This window comes from Carya illinoinensis, chromosome 3, assembly GCF_018687715.1.
Source record: "Carya illinoinensis cultivar Pawnee chromosome 3, C.illinoinensisPawnee_v1, whole genome shotgun sequence".
Taxonomy (NCBI): Eukaryota; Viridiplantae; Streptophyta; class Magnoliopsida; order Fagales; family Juglandaceae; genus Carya; species Carya illinoinensis.
In genome coordinates, this window is record NC_056754.1 from 14,964,445 (window position 1) to 14,978,544 (window position 14,100).

At 37.3% G+C, this 14,100-nt stretch overlaps 1 non-coding gene across 1 annotated transcript; it reads right to left on the reverse strand.

The window, feature by feature from the left end:
• Nucleotides 1–6,137: 6,137 nt before the first annotated feature.
• LOC122305993 lies at nucleotides 6,138–6,244 on the reverse strand. Its single transcript, XR_006241416.1, has one exon. It is a non-coding gene; the product is annotated as a small nucleolar RNA R71 (small nucleolar RNA).
• Nucleotides 6,245–14,100: the final 7,856 nt, after the last annotated feature.

A 14,100-nucleotide genomic window follows, 5' to 3' on the forward strand; every position in this document is an offset into this window, starting at 1 on the left:
AATAACTGTAGAGTATGTATTTACACATAGAATACGTGGGACCACAACAACTGTGGAGTATGTATTTTTCATGTTAAGTCAAGTTTCAGATCAAGTTTATGTCAAGTCAAGTTCAGTTCATATTTCAATTTAAGTTATGTCAATTATGCTATGTTGTACGCCAAGTTATGCTTTAATTACTTATGAATTTGATTATGCATTTATGCTTTTGCCATCTATGCATCATTAGCTTGTGTGGAAGTTTTTTGTTAACTTACTGAGATTTGTAATCAATCAAATCTCACTTTGGTAGTCCCAACTACCATTCCCTCCGAATGGTAGATCTTGTTACAGGACCTGAAGGAGAATCAGGAGCTGATCAACTAGACACAGTTGACTAAGCGACGGTGCGACGTCAATGTTAATATAGTAGTTAACGTAAATTACTACTTGTACAATAGAGTTGCATCTCTAGTACTTTTTGGATCATAACCATTTTGGACTAGTGTTGTGATCTGTTCAATGGGTCTTTATGTATGAAGTATGTTTTAAGCATTTGTGATATTTTCAATTTGGTGCATAGTATTGCTAAAAAAAAAAATTATATATATACTACAAAAAAAGATAGAATTGCCGGCATTGGATTCGTGGCATTTCTCAACCGGCGTAACCGTCTGCCGTTAATGGAGGGTTGCTCTTTCCCATGTTCCGGCGTTTGCGCAAATGTCGGTATTTGTAAATCTCATTAGCGGCATTTGTATACAATTTAGCGGCATTTCTTGAAACGCTGTCACAATACCTACATTAATAGCTTTTCTTGAAATGCCGCCATTTTATCGTTGCCATCCCCTAGCATATACTAACGGTGTTACGATAAACGCCAATGCTACTACATTGCCAACGCATTATATAAATTGGCGGCATTTATTTAAATGGCACTAATAGTACGTTGGCACCAACACATTGAATTTTTCAATGGCATGGCATTTATCTGACCGCCACCACTTTTTAAAATAGCGGCATTACGATAAATGCTGCTACTAATAATTTGCCAACGCATCATATAAATTGGAGGCATTTAAATGCCAGTAATAGTACATTGGTGGTGGCACCTTAAATAATTTAATTATGTTTATCTAACCGTCACCAATTACCTAATTTAATGGCAATTATCTAAACACTACCACTAGCACGTTGCCAACTCATCATACAATTTGGCGGCATTTATTTAAATGTCACTAATAGTATTTTGGCGAATTTATTAACGACGTTTATCTAAACAACAGTAATATTTAAGATAGCGGCGTTAACATAAACGCCACCACATTGTGCTGGCATCATATAAATTAGCGACTTTTATTTAAATGTCACTAATAGTGCATTGGCGACACATTAAATTTATTAACGGCATTTATCTAAATGTCACCATGAGTTTGTTTTTTCTTTATTGCGGCTTATTGTAAATGCTACCACTAATTTGTTGCGAGCACATTTTTTTAAATTAACGACATTAATATAAACATCGTTATAAATAAGTTACTGGCACATTACATTAATTAATGGCATTTAGAACGCATCAATAATATGATATCCCACAATAGAATATATCAATTAATAATAAATGTGATATAATGGGTCATTATTCATATAATAAAAAAAATTACAAATCAAAGCACATGAAAGTTCTTCATGAATAATTCTTTGTCTTCACATTGTGTTTGTCATTAACTTTAAAACCATTTCTTTTATGGGTACTTCTTCTTCACATTTATTCAATAGTTTTTTGAAATTGTTATGCAATCGTTGAGCCTAGAAAAGATCAAAAAAGTTATATTAAATTAATAGAGAGTAACCAGAAATCAATAGCTGAAACTTCTAATCAATAACCAAAAAAGTTATGCAATCGTTGAGCCTGCAAAATGTTTCTTTGGGTCATATTCACTACCATACAATCCTCAAGCTGGAGGGCTTCTAATCTAGTAGCTGAAAGCATAATAGTCCAGATTCAAACAATGGGGAAGATTAAAAATGTAGACTATTTTGTATATGCAAGAGACCTCTAATGCAAATGCAAAAACATAAAGATTGAAAATCTGGTTAATTACCAGGGACCTCTAATGCGAATTCAAAAACATATATAATCAATGCAATCTGATAATAAACGTACATAGGTTTTGCTTTATGAACTCAAGCTATTTTAAAAGGCTCTTCAACCCCCACCCCCATCTTCTCCCCCACTTGCATTATTATCCCTTTCAATAAACATATTGTTGGGTTTGTGGCAAGCACGAATTTTTTTTTTCTAGCTTCACCTTCTCCAAGGAACCCTTTAAGATTTACTCAGTCCTCAAAGTGTAACTTGCAAGTCTCTCTGTAAAGGTTCCTCTGACACTTTTGGATGCCAAAGAACATGGGTTCCATTGTATCAATGAATGTTTCTAGTCCTCTATTTAGCTGTGTCTTAAAGTAAAACTAGCACAACCACATGGATTTCTTACTTGTCAAAAAATGAAAAAAAAATCTTTGCACAGACCAAATTATTCAAAAGTTAGTGATCTATGATAACTTGATACAGTCATAAGCATCTTAAGAAAGAATGTCAATATTGTGTATATAGTTTGGGTCAAAAACATCACAAGAAAGAAGCTCAAATATGTGCATATAGTTTGAGAAGCCTATACGGACTAGAGTGCATATTAGATGATACCTCTGTGTCATTATAAGCAGGGTCTTGTAATCAGTTGTGGGCTACGGCTCTTGTATTTAATGGAGATGACTTGATTTGTTTGGCTTATGTTAGTTTGTGAAAATTTCAAAGACCAATTAGAGGAGTACTCTTCCCTAAATTGGTGCCATTTCTCGTAACCCACAATCGGTATGGCACCAATGAGGACAAACATCCAACCCAACTACAAGCATTTGATGCCATGTCAAACTTCAAGCACACAAGACACATAAAGTACTGCAAAAACCAATCTTCCACACACAAACCTTGCAACCACATTCATCCACAGGCAACTGTCCAAACAGGTAAGATTTATGCATTCTAAGTTTTGAAAAACCTCTTCCAAATGGTTGGTGAAGAGTAATCAACCCAAAACTTCTCCTCTCTTCCATTTTTTTCCTATAGAGCAAGTCAATGAATTGAATTTAACACTTTACATGAATATCAGTACCTTGAATCAAAAAAAAAAAAAAGAAGCAAAACTTAAATAGAAGATGCAAAAATATGGCTGAATATCAAAAAAAAAAAAAAAAAAAAAATAGAAAAAAAAAATATGAGAGCAGAACCAAATAGGAGCTGTGTGACGGAGACTCTCCATGAGAGTAGCTACGAAGCGGTGGCAATGTACTGTGGAAGGGAGAAATATTGTGATGAGAGAGAGAGAGAGAGAGAGAGAGAGAGAGAGAGAGAGAGAGAGAGAGAGAGAGAGAGAGAATGGAGAGAGAAAGCATGGTGTGAGGGAGTTTATGCACAAAATGGCGTGGGAGTTGTGGATGGTGGTGCATGATGAACATCAACTGGGTACTAGAGGCTTGTTTTTAGACGTCTTCTATTGCTGTTTGAGGTGGCGTCGTGGCCCAACTACAGCAAGCCATGGCCCTCAGTTTGGAGAACATGCTCTGTTCTTCTTGCTTAAAATAGAGGCTGCATTTTCATTACTTATATGCAGGCGGTTGCTGGGTCTTGGCGTCTCAAATGTGGCTTCCGATACAACTTTCCAAGTGTGGAGGAGTTAGTGTATACTCTAACAGGAGGGTGGTAGCATTGGTTGGAGGGACTTCCATTGTGTGAATATTAAGCGAATAAAAGGCGCTGGAATATTGATCATACCATTTGCAGCGTACTCAAGCAGTGAGAGGGAAATTTAAATGGAATGGAAATTCTATTTGCAGCGTTGCAAGTAGTGAGAGGGAAATTTAAATTACATGAAAATTTGAGGCAGCGAAGAGGTGGCAACTTAAGTTTCATTAGTTTTTATATCCTATAGTTTGAGGGAAATTGTATATGTGCAGTGGCGAAAACACTTTGAGCTTAAGGGGGGGCCATGCCAAAATTATGTAAAATTCAAAATAGTCCTATGATTTTAAGATTTTATTTAACATAATTTTATAAATATAGAAAATGGCCCTCCCAAAATATTTATGATTCTCATATACTTTTTAAAATTTTCTAAAATTTTAATATATTTAAAAATGTCTCTCTCCAATTTTTTTTCTTATAGGTCTTAAGTTTTGTATCATTTCTATATAATATATATTTTCAAGGATGTGGTCTTGATGACTTGCAAAATTTCATATTGCAGATTTTACAAGTTCGCTCGAGCGGAGGCTTTTGGCCGCTCGAGCGAATTCAGGCAGATTCAAACGCTCGACTGCCGCTCGACAGGGAGCTCGAGCGGGTTGCTGAAAAACGAAGATCGCTCGAGCAGAGACATTGGCCGCTCGAGCGAAATCAGGCAGAGTCGAACGCTCGACGCGCGCTCGACACCTGCTCGAGCGAACATCGTATTTTGACAGATTTTAGGTTTTCCGCCGTGGGACCATATAAAAGCCATTTTTTCACTCTAGAGCCGCAAGTTTTGATTGGAGAACACTCTTTGGGACAGAAAAACACAGCTAGAAGGATTCAATTCATTTGTTTTGGAGAGGGAATTCCAATTATTGCACGTACGTTAGAATCATACACGAGCACGGACGAGAGAAAAGCGTTGAATCGTTCCCTTGATCTTTTGACGACGAGTTGAGGCTGCAAGGAGAATTTTTCAGTGTTTATTTTCTTCTTCCCATCTTCTCAGAACAATTATGGTGAATTCGTTTATGTTGAATTCCATTTCTAGCATGAGCTAAATTTTCTTCATTCTAAGAAACCGATGTAACCTATTTCCGAACTATGCTTGATTGTCTATGCTAATTTAATGCAATTCTCTCTTTGTTTATCTGATTTATCCTGAATTTATTGCTTCTAATTAACTGGCCATTGATTAGATGATAAGTAATCTTGTGATTTGCTATCGAAAGAGGGAATCATAGGGTAGATCTTGGATATTTCAGCATAGGTAAGTATAGAGATCGAAAGACTTGTATGAACCTATGTAGTAGTTAAATCATTGATCTTATTGCGTTCTTGATTATTGAATTTGCATACTCTTGTGTGAATTGATAAACTAGAATCACTTCCAATTGACTATCGAAAGAGGCTTTTGGAATAATTAGTGATTTGCTAATAGATAGAAGAGGATTAAATTAAGTTAGCTGGATGAGAAAAGCATAGTGAAGAATTAGGTGAAATCGATTTCCTAGAAGTTTTCTTCCCCATTGAATTTGATCTTCAAACATCAGTTTTATTTCCTTTGCTTATTTCTCTTTGAGTTGATCTAGTTTTATTTGCAACTACAAAAATCTTAGCGATTCCTCTAGATAAAATTGAGATTAGTATAATTTTGGTATTTGGCAAGAGTAAAGTACCAATCCCTGAGGACGATACTCTTCTTATTACTTTACTATAAAACTACGATACTGTGCACTTGCAGTTTTGCACTGGTCAAGTTTTTGGCGCCGTTGCCGGGGATTGGTTTATTCTTATTCTTTTCGTCAATATCGATACAAAGTAATCTTGGTTTTAATTTAGAATTTTGTTTTAATTTGTTCTACAGGTGTGTTTTTGACATTGGATGCGCCGTGCTAGATCTCGTGATATTATTCCTGTTGATCCAGAGATTAAAAGAACTCTTAGATCACTAAGAAGAAATAAGATACTAGCCATGGCTGAAGAAGATCGTGAGGTACTACCACGCACCTTGAAGGACTATGTACGGCCAGTTGTGAACGGAAATTACTCGAGTATAATGCGCCAGCCAATCAATGCCAACAACTTTGAGCTCAAACTAGCTTTCATTAGCATGGTGCAGCAGGCTCAATTCAGCGGATCACCACTGGATGATCCCAATATTCATTTGGCTATGTTCTTGGAGATTTGTGACACTGTGAAGATCAATGGTGTTACTGAAGACACCATTAGACTGAGATTGTTTCCTTTCTCTTTGAGGGACAAGGCTAGAGGTTGGCTACAATCTCTACAACCGGGAAGCATTGTTAGTTGGCAGGACATGGCTGAGAGGTTTCTTGCTAAATTCTTTCCTCCTGCAAAAACAGCCCAACTCAGGAGTGAGATTGGCCAGTTCAAGCAAAATGATTTTGAGTCACTCTATGAAGCATGGGAGAGGTATAAAGACTTAGTTCGACGTTGCCCACAACATGGATTGCCAGATTGGTTGCAAGTTCAGATGTTCTATAATGGGTTAAATGGGCAAACTCGAACTATAGTTGATGTTGCTTCTGGTGGAACTTTGATGTCGAAGACAGCTGAAGGTGCTACTGCACTTTTGGAAGAAATGGCCTCAAACAACTATCAATGGCCAACTGAGAGGACTTTGGCTAAGAAGGTTGCTGGAATTCATGACTTGGAGCCGATAGCAGCTATTTCCGCTCAAGTAGCTACTCTATCTCATCAGATTTCAGCCTTGACAACACAAAGGATACCACAAAGTACAGAATATGTAACATCTACAAGTCTGATAGTTCCAAGCAATGAGGCGAGTCAAGAACAAGTTCAATATGTCAACAATCGGAACTACAATTATCGTGGTAATCCTATGCGAAATTACTATCATCCAGGGCTTAGAAATCATGAGAATCTTTCATATGGAAATACAAAGAATGTGTTGCAACCTCAACATCCTCCAGGATTTGATAGCCAACCAAGCGAGAAGAAGATGTCACTTGAGGATGCCATGGTTTCCTTTGTTCAGGAGACCAATGCAAGGTTTAAGAAGACTGATTCAAGGTTGGACAACATTGAGACTCATTGTAGTAATACGGGAGCCACTATGAAGAATCTTGAAGTGCAAATTGGGCAACTAGCCACTACCATCAATGCCCAACAAAGAGGAGCTTTTCCAAGCAACACTGAAGTGAATCCAAAGGAACAATGCAAGGCCATCACACTTAGGAGTGGAAAAGAAATTGAGAGGGCACCATTAAAGGAGAGCAAGTCCACTCCTATCGCTGCAAACAATGGCCAAAGCAAAGATCAAGTAGAAGAAGAGGAGATTGTCAATGATACACTAGAGGAGACCGACTTGCCTCCTACAATTTCATTTCCTGACAATCCTCCTATTCTTGCTCCTCCACTTCCTTACCCTCAGCGTTTTCAAAAGCAAAAACTAGATAAGCAATTTTCTAAGTTTTTGGATATTTTAAAGAAAATTCACATTAATATTCCTTTTGCAGATGCCTTGGAACAAATGCCAAACTATGTCAAATTCCTGAAAGACATTATTTCCAAGAAGAGAAGGTTGGAGGAGTTTGAAACAGTGAAGCTTTCTGAAGAATGCAGTGCCATTCTTCAAAAGAAATTACCTCAAAAATTGAAAGATCCGGGGAGTTTCACTTTACCTTGCACTATTGGAGATTCATTTTTTGATAGAGTCTTATGTGATCTTGGTGCTAGTATTAATCTTATGCCATTTTCTGTTTGCAGGAAATTAGGACTTGGAGAGATGAAGCATACAACAATTTCCTTGCAACTAGCGGATCGGTCCATCAAGTATCCACGTGGGATCATAGAGGATGTATTGGTAAAGGTGGATAAATTCATTTTCCTTGCTGATTTTGTGGTGTTAGATATGGAGGAAGATGAAGATATCCCACTAATTCTTGGCCGACCATTCTTGGCCACGGGTAGAGCTTTGATTGATGTTCAAAAGGGTGAATTGACATTGAGAGTTAATAAGGAAGAGGTTATGTTCAACATCTACCAAGCCATGAAATTTCCAGAAGATCCAAGTACTTGCTTTCGGGTAGATGTCATTAAGCAATGTGTAGAAGAGGCCTTTCAAGAAGTTATGCCATCCGACCACCTAGAACGCTGTATCACCTCTTCATCTCATGCTTTCGATTTTAATAATTCTGCTGTTTGTGAATCTGACTTACCTTTTGTTAGTGAAGAATTTCTCCACTATGTTTTTGCTTTGGGAGCATTGCAGCAGGTTACATCACTTAGTAATGAAGTGGGGAAGCTAGAGCCGGTGGTACCAAAGAGTGAATCTGAAAATGATAAAGAAAAGATGCAGAAAAATACTCCGGAGTTAAAGCAATTACCTGAGCATCTTCGCTATGCATTCTTGGGTGATAGTGATACCTTTCCAGTGATTGTTGCTACATCACTCACACCCGAAGAAGAGGAAAAGTTGCTGCGTGTATTGAGGGAGCATAGAACAACCTTGGGATGGACTATTTCTGACATAAAAGGAATAAGTCCCTCCATTTGCATGCACAAGATTTTAATGGAGGAGCTTTACAAGCCAACAATTGAGCACCAAAGAAGATTAAATCCAGCAATGAAGGAAGTAGTGAGAGCTGAAATTTTGAAACTCCTTAATGCTGGAATTATATATGCTATTTCAGACAGTTCATGGGTAAGTCCAGTGCAAGTTGTACCAAAGAAGGGTGGAATGACGGTAGTGAAAAATGAAAATAATGAGTTCATTCCTACAAGAACGGTCACGGGATGGCGTGTATGTATGGATTACCGTAAGTTGAATAAAGCAACAAGGAATGATCATTTTCCACTTCCATTCATTGATCAGATGTTGGATCGATTGGCTGGGTACTCCTACTATTGTTTTTTGGATGGTTATTCGGGGTATAATCAGATTGCTATAGCCCCTGAAGATCAAGAGAAGACTACATTCACATGCCCCTATGGGACGTTTGCTTTTAGGAGGATGCCCTTTGGATTGTGCAACGCCCCTGCAATATTTCAACGTTGCATGATGGCTATCTTTTCTGACATGGTGGAAGATATAATGGAAGTATTCATGGATGACTTTTCAGTTTTTGGTACATCTTTTGATCATTGTTTGCATAACTTAGCTCTTGTTTTGCAGAGATGTGAAGATAAAAATCTAGTCCTAAACTGGGAGAAGTGTCATTTCATGGTTCAAGAAGGGATCGTGCTGGGCCATAGAGTGTCATCCAAAGGAATTGAGGTGGATCGAGCCAAAATTGCAACCATAGAGAAACTACCACCTCCAAAGAATGTGAAGGGAATCAGAAGTTTTCTGAGACATGCGGGATTTTATAGAAGATTTATCAAGGATTTTTCTAAACTCTCTAAACCTTTATGTAATCTTCTTGAGAAAAATTCTGCATTTGACTTTGATGTTGTTTGTTTGCAGGCCTTTAATGCACTCAAGGAGAAGCTAATTTCAGCACCAATTGTGATTGTGCCTGATTGGAGTCAACCTTTTGAAGTTATGTGCGATGCAAGTGACTTTGCAATTGGAGCAGTGTTGGGGCAAAGGCGGGACAAGTTGTTTAGAGCCATCTATTATGCAAGCCGGACATTGAATGAAGCTCAGTTAAATTATACAACAACTGAGAAGGAGATGCTTGCTGTGGTGTTTGCTTGTGACAAATTTTGGTCCTACCTCATTGGGACAAAGGTGATAGTGTTCACTGATCATGCAGCACTTCGCTATTTGTTTGGCAAGAAGGATGCTAAGCCTAGGCTAATTCGTTGGATCCTCCTTCTTCAAGAATTTGATTTGGAGATTCGAGACAAGAAGGGAAGTGAAAATTTAGTGGCTGACCATCTCTCTCGGTTAGAGCAAGAGGAAGAAAGACTAGATTCAGTGGTCCAAGAGGCATTCCCTGATGAGCAGTTGTTTGCATGTGAGATCAAGCTTCCGTGGTATGCTGATATTGTTAATTATCTAGCTTGTAAAGTTTTACTACCTGATCTTACTTACCATCAACGTAAGAAATTTTTGCATGATGTGAATCACTATCTTTGGGATGAGCCTTTGTTGTTTAAAAGATGCCCTGATCAAATCATTAGAAGATGTGTGCCGGAAGAAGAGATGCAAGACATCCTCCATCATTGTCATTCCTCATCATATGGAGGACACTTTGGAGCCACCCGTACAGCAGCTAAGGTACTTCAAAGTGGGTTCTTTTGGCCTTCTATTTTTCGTGATAGTTACACTTTGGTGAAAACTTGTGACCGGTGCCAACGTATGGGAAATATTTCTAGGCGTCATGAGTTACCATTGAAAGGTATCTTAGAAGTTGAGTTGTTTGATGTTTGGGGAATAGATTTTATGGGGCCTTTTCCTCCTTCTTTTGGTTTTGCTTATATCTTGCTAGCAGTTGACTATGTGTCAAAATGGGTGGAAGCAATTGCTACAACAACAAATGATGCAAAGGTAGTGCTCAAATTTCTGCACAAGAACATATTCACAAGATTTGGCACTCCACGAGCTATTATTAGTGATGAAGGGACTCACTTTTGCAACAAGTTATTTGAGAATCTTCTTTCTAAATATGGTGTGAAGCACAAGATAGCACTTGCTTACCATCCTCAAACTAATGGTCAAGCTGAAATTTCAAATAGAGAGATCAAGAACATCCTTGAGAAGACGGTCAAAATCAATAGAAAGGATTGGGCGAAGAAGCTTGATGATGCTTTGTGGGCATAGCGTACAGCCTTTAAAACACCTATTGGGATGTCTCCATACCGATTAGTGTTTGGAAAGGCATGTCATCTTCCTGTAGAGTTGGAGCATAGAGCTTATTGGGCTGTGAAAAAGTTTAACTTTGATTTGAAGGCAGCAGGTGAAAAGCGACTTCTTCAATTGAATGAGATGGAAGAGTTCCGGAATGATGCATATGAAAATGCAAAGATCTATAAAGAAAGGACGAAGAAGTGGCATGACAAACAGATTCTTAGGCGAGAGTTTGCTCCAGGACAACAAGTTTTACTCTTCAATTCACGACTCAAACTCTTTCCGGGAAAGTTGAAATCAAGATGGACGGGTCCTTATACAATTCATGAAGTTTCCTCTTTTGGAGCAGTAGATTTGAAGGACAAGACTGGGAATATTTTCAGAGTTAATGGTCAGAGATTGAAGCACTACTATGGAGAGCAAATGGAGAGGAACTATGCATTTATTCCTCTTGGATATCCTAACTGATGATCATTGAAAAGTCTGGCTGTAGACTTTAAAACAAGCGCTTATGGGAGGCAACCCATAGATCTATCTTTATTTCTTTCATTTATTTTATTATCTTTATTTATTTAAGTTTTAATAAATTGGTTTTTGATGCAGGATTATTTAGCAAGAATAAAGAGCTGGAAAATTTTAAAACCTCAGAAGGTTCACTATGAAACCAGGGAAGTTCCTTTATTTCTTCAATCCTTTTTACTTTTGCATCACAATGAGGACATTGTTTAGTTTAAGTTTGGGGGTGTAAACTCCTATAATCATTTGATCCTCTTGTTTTCTAAGTCTTGGGTTGTTGATGGGTTGTTTGAGTCTCTTACCAAGCATGCATTGGAGTAAGATTGAATTCTCTATGACTCTGAAATTTGTGATTGAAGATGGTTTTGAGAAAAATTTTCAAAAATTTCTTTTATGTCAAGTGAAGTTTTGTGGGTACTTTGGTTTAAATCTTTGACCTTGAACACAATTGAACACATAGTCGTTTTTCTCTTATTCCATTTTGCTTATGAAGAGAAGAAGTTGAATTAATTGAAAGAGGGAGGTTCGATTTTGCTTTGCTCTAGAATCCGTTGATGGGTCCTTGAGGCAAAATCCTAGTTGAGACCAAATATTAGAGAAATGATCTAGGCATTTCTTTGGCATAACCAAAAAGCTTTCCCAGCCGTCCTAAATGTCATGCCATCATTACATGGTGTGTTTCCATAGTCAACCCCCTTGAGCCTTCATGAGCCTTTATTTGTTCTTTAAACGACATAAACCATGCCCGCTCTAAGCCTGAAAAACAATGAATCTACCGTTGATAGTTTGAGAAAATACTTTGGTGGAGAGTTACATTTAAAAGAGAAAATTGGTTTCATGATGAACCGTATTATGTTTGCTCTGTTTGATCAAAGAAAAAGAAGAAGAAGAAAGGAAGTGACTGAAAAAAAAAAAAAAAAAAAGAAAAGAAAAGAAAAAAAAGTCGCCAAGCGGAATGTGAATTACCTCAGATTTTGTTAAGGGAAGTGTTGGTATTACATCAGTGATTACAGCAATAATAATGCCACAAGTATGAGCATATTGCCAAGAAAGAGCTATGATTTGAATCATGTGAGTTTCTCTTTTAATGTTCTTTTCACTAAGTATTTTTCCAGTTTGATTTAATCTCCCATATCCAGTCTTGCTTAACCCTCACCCTGTGGCCTATCATTACAACCTTAATAAAGACCTTTTGATCTTTGATTTTGGTGTTGACTACATTAGTGGAGAGGATTTCTGAAAATTGGACTTATGGGGTTAAGTTTTAAGAGAATTCTTCTGATTTTGGTTGTTCTACTTTTATCTGAGTTTGCAGGTGGTTTGAGGTTAAATTGACTATATCACACACACACTCAAGGTCTTAGCTTTAGGTTGAAGTAAACGCCTAACTCTTGCTTGACAAATTGCAAAATTTTTGATTGATTTTCTTGCTATCTTTGATGTTAAAAGAGTAAGATACTAGAGATGAAATCTAAATTCATAAAAGCTTGGTGAGTGATGATACTTCTCTTTGGGGTCGAGTTGATATTGCCTAAACTATCATTTGTTTTTCTTTTTGTGTTTGAGGACAAACAAAGTTGTAAGTTTGGGGGTATTTGATGACTTGCAAAATTTCATATTGCAGATTTTACAAGTTCGCTCGAGCGGAGGCTTTTGGCCGCTCGAGCGAATTCAGGCAGATTCAAACGCTCGATTGCCGCTCGACAAGGAGCTCGAGCGGGTTGCTGAAAAACGAAGATCGCTCGAGCAGAGACATTGGCCGCTCGAGCGAAATTAGGCAGAGTCGAATGCTCGACGCGCGTTCGACACCCCGCTCGAGCGAACATCGTATTTTGACAGATTTTAGGTTTTCCGCCGTGGGACCATATAAAAGCCATTTTTTCACTCTAGAGCCGCGAGTTTTGACTGGAGAACACTCTTTGGGACAGAAAAACACAGCTAGAAGGATTCAATTCATTTGTTTTGGAGAGGGAATTCCAATTATTGCACGTACGTTGGAATCATACACGAGCACGGACAAGAGAAAAGCGTTGAATCGTTCCCTTGAGCTTTTGACGACGAGTTGAGGCTGCAAGGAGAATTTTTCAGTGTTTATTTTCTTCTTCCCATCTTCTCAGAACAATTATGGTGAATTCATTTATGTTGAATTCCATTTCTAGCATGAGCTAAATTTTCTTCATTCTAGGAAACCGATGTAACCTATTTTCGAACTATGCTTGATTGTCTATGCTAATTTAATGCAATTCTCTCTTTGTTTATCTGATTTATCCTGAATTTATTGCTTCTAATTAACTGGCCATTGATTAGATGATAAGTAATCTTGTGATTTGCTATCGAAAGAGGGAATCATAGGGTAGATCTTGGATATTTCAGCATAGATAAGTATAGAGATCGAAAGACTTGTATGAACCTATGTAGTAGTTAAATCATTGATCTTATTGCGTTCTTGATTATTGAATTTGCATACTCTTGTGTGAATTGATAAACTAGAATCACTTCCAATTGACTATCGAAAGAGGCTTTTGGAAGAATTAGTGATTTGCTAATAGATAGAAGAGGATTAAATTAAGTTAGCTGGATGAGAAAAGCATAGTGAAGAATTAGCTGAAATCGATTTCCTAGAAGTTTTCTTCCCCATTGAATTTGATCTTCAAACATCAATTTTATTTCCTTTGCTTATTTCTCTTTAAGTTGATCTAGTTTTATTTGCAACTACAAAAACCTTAGCGATTCCTCTAGATAAAATTGAGATTAATTAGTATAATTTTGGTATTTGGCAAGAGTAAGGTACCAATCCCTGAGGACGATACTTTTCTTATTACTTTACTATAAAACTACGATACTGTGCACTTGCAGGTCTCATCAAAATTAAATTAAAATTAATAAGAAAAATAATAAACTTATTAATTTCTATTTAATTTACATAAATGTGTCATACAGTTAAAAAAATTAGCCCCTCTTCAAAGAAATTGTTGGTTCCGCCACTTTCTTTCTAATTTGTTGACTAATATTATGTATGTACGCCTCTTTCTTT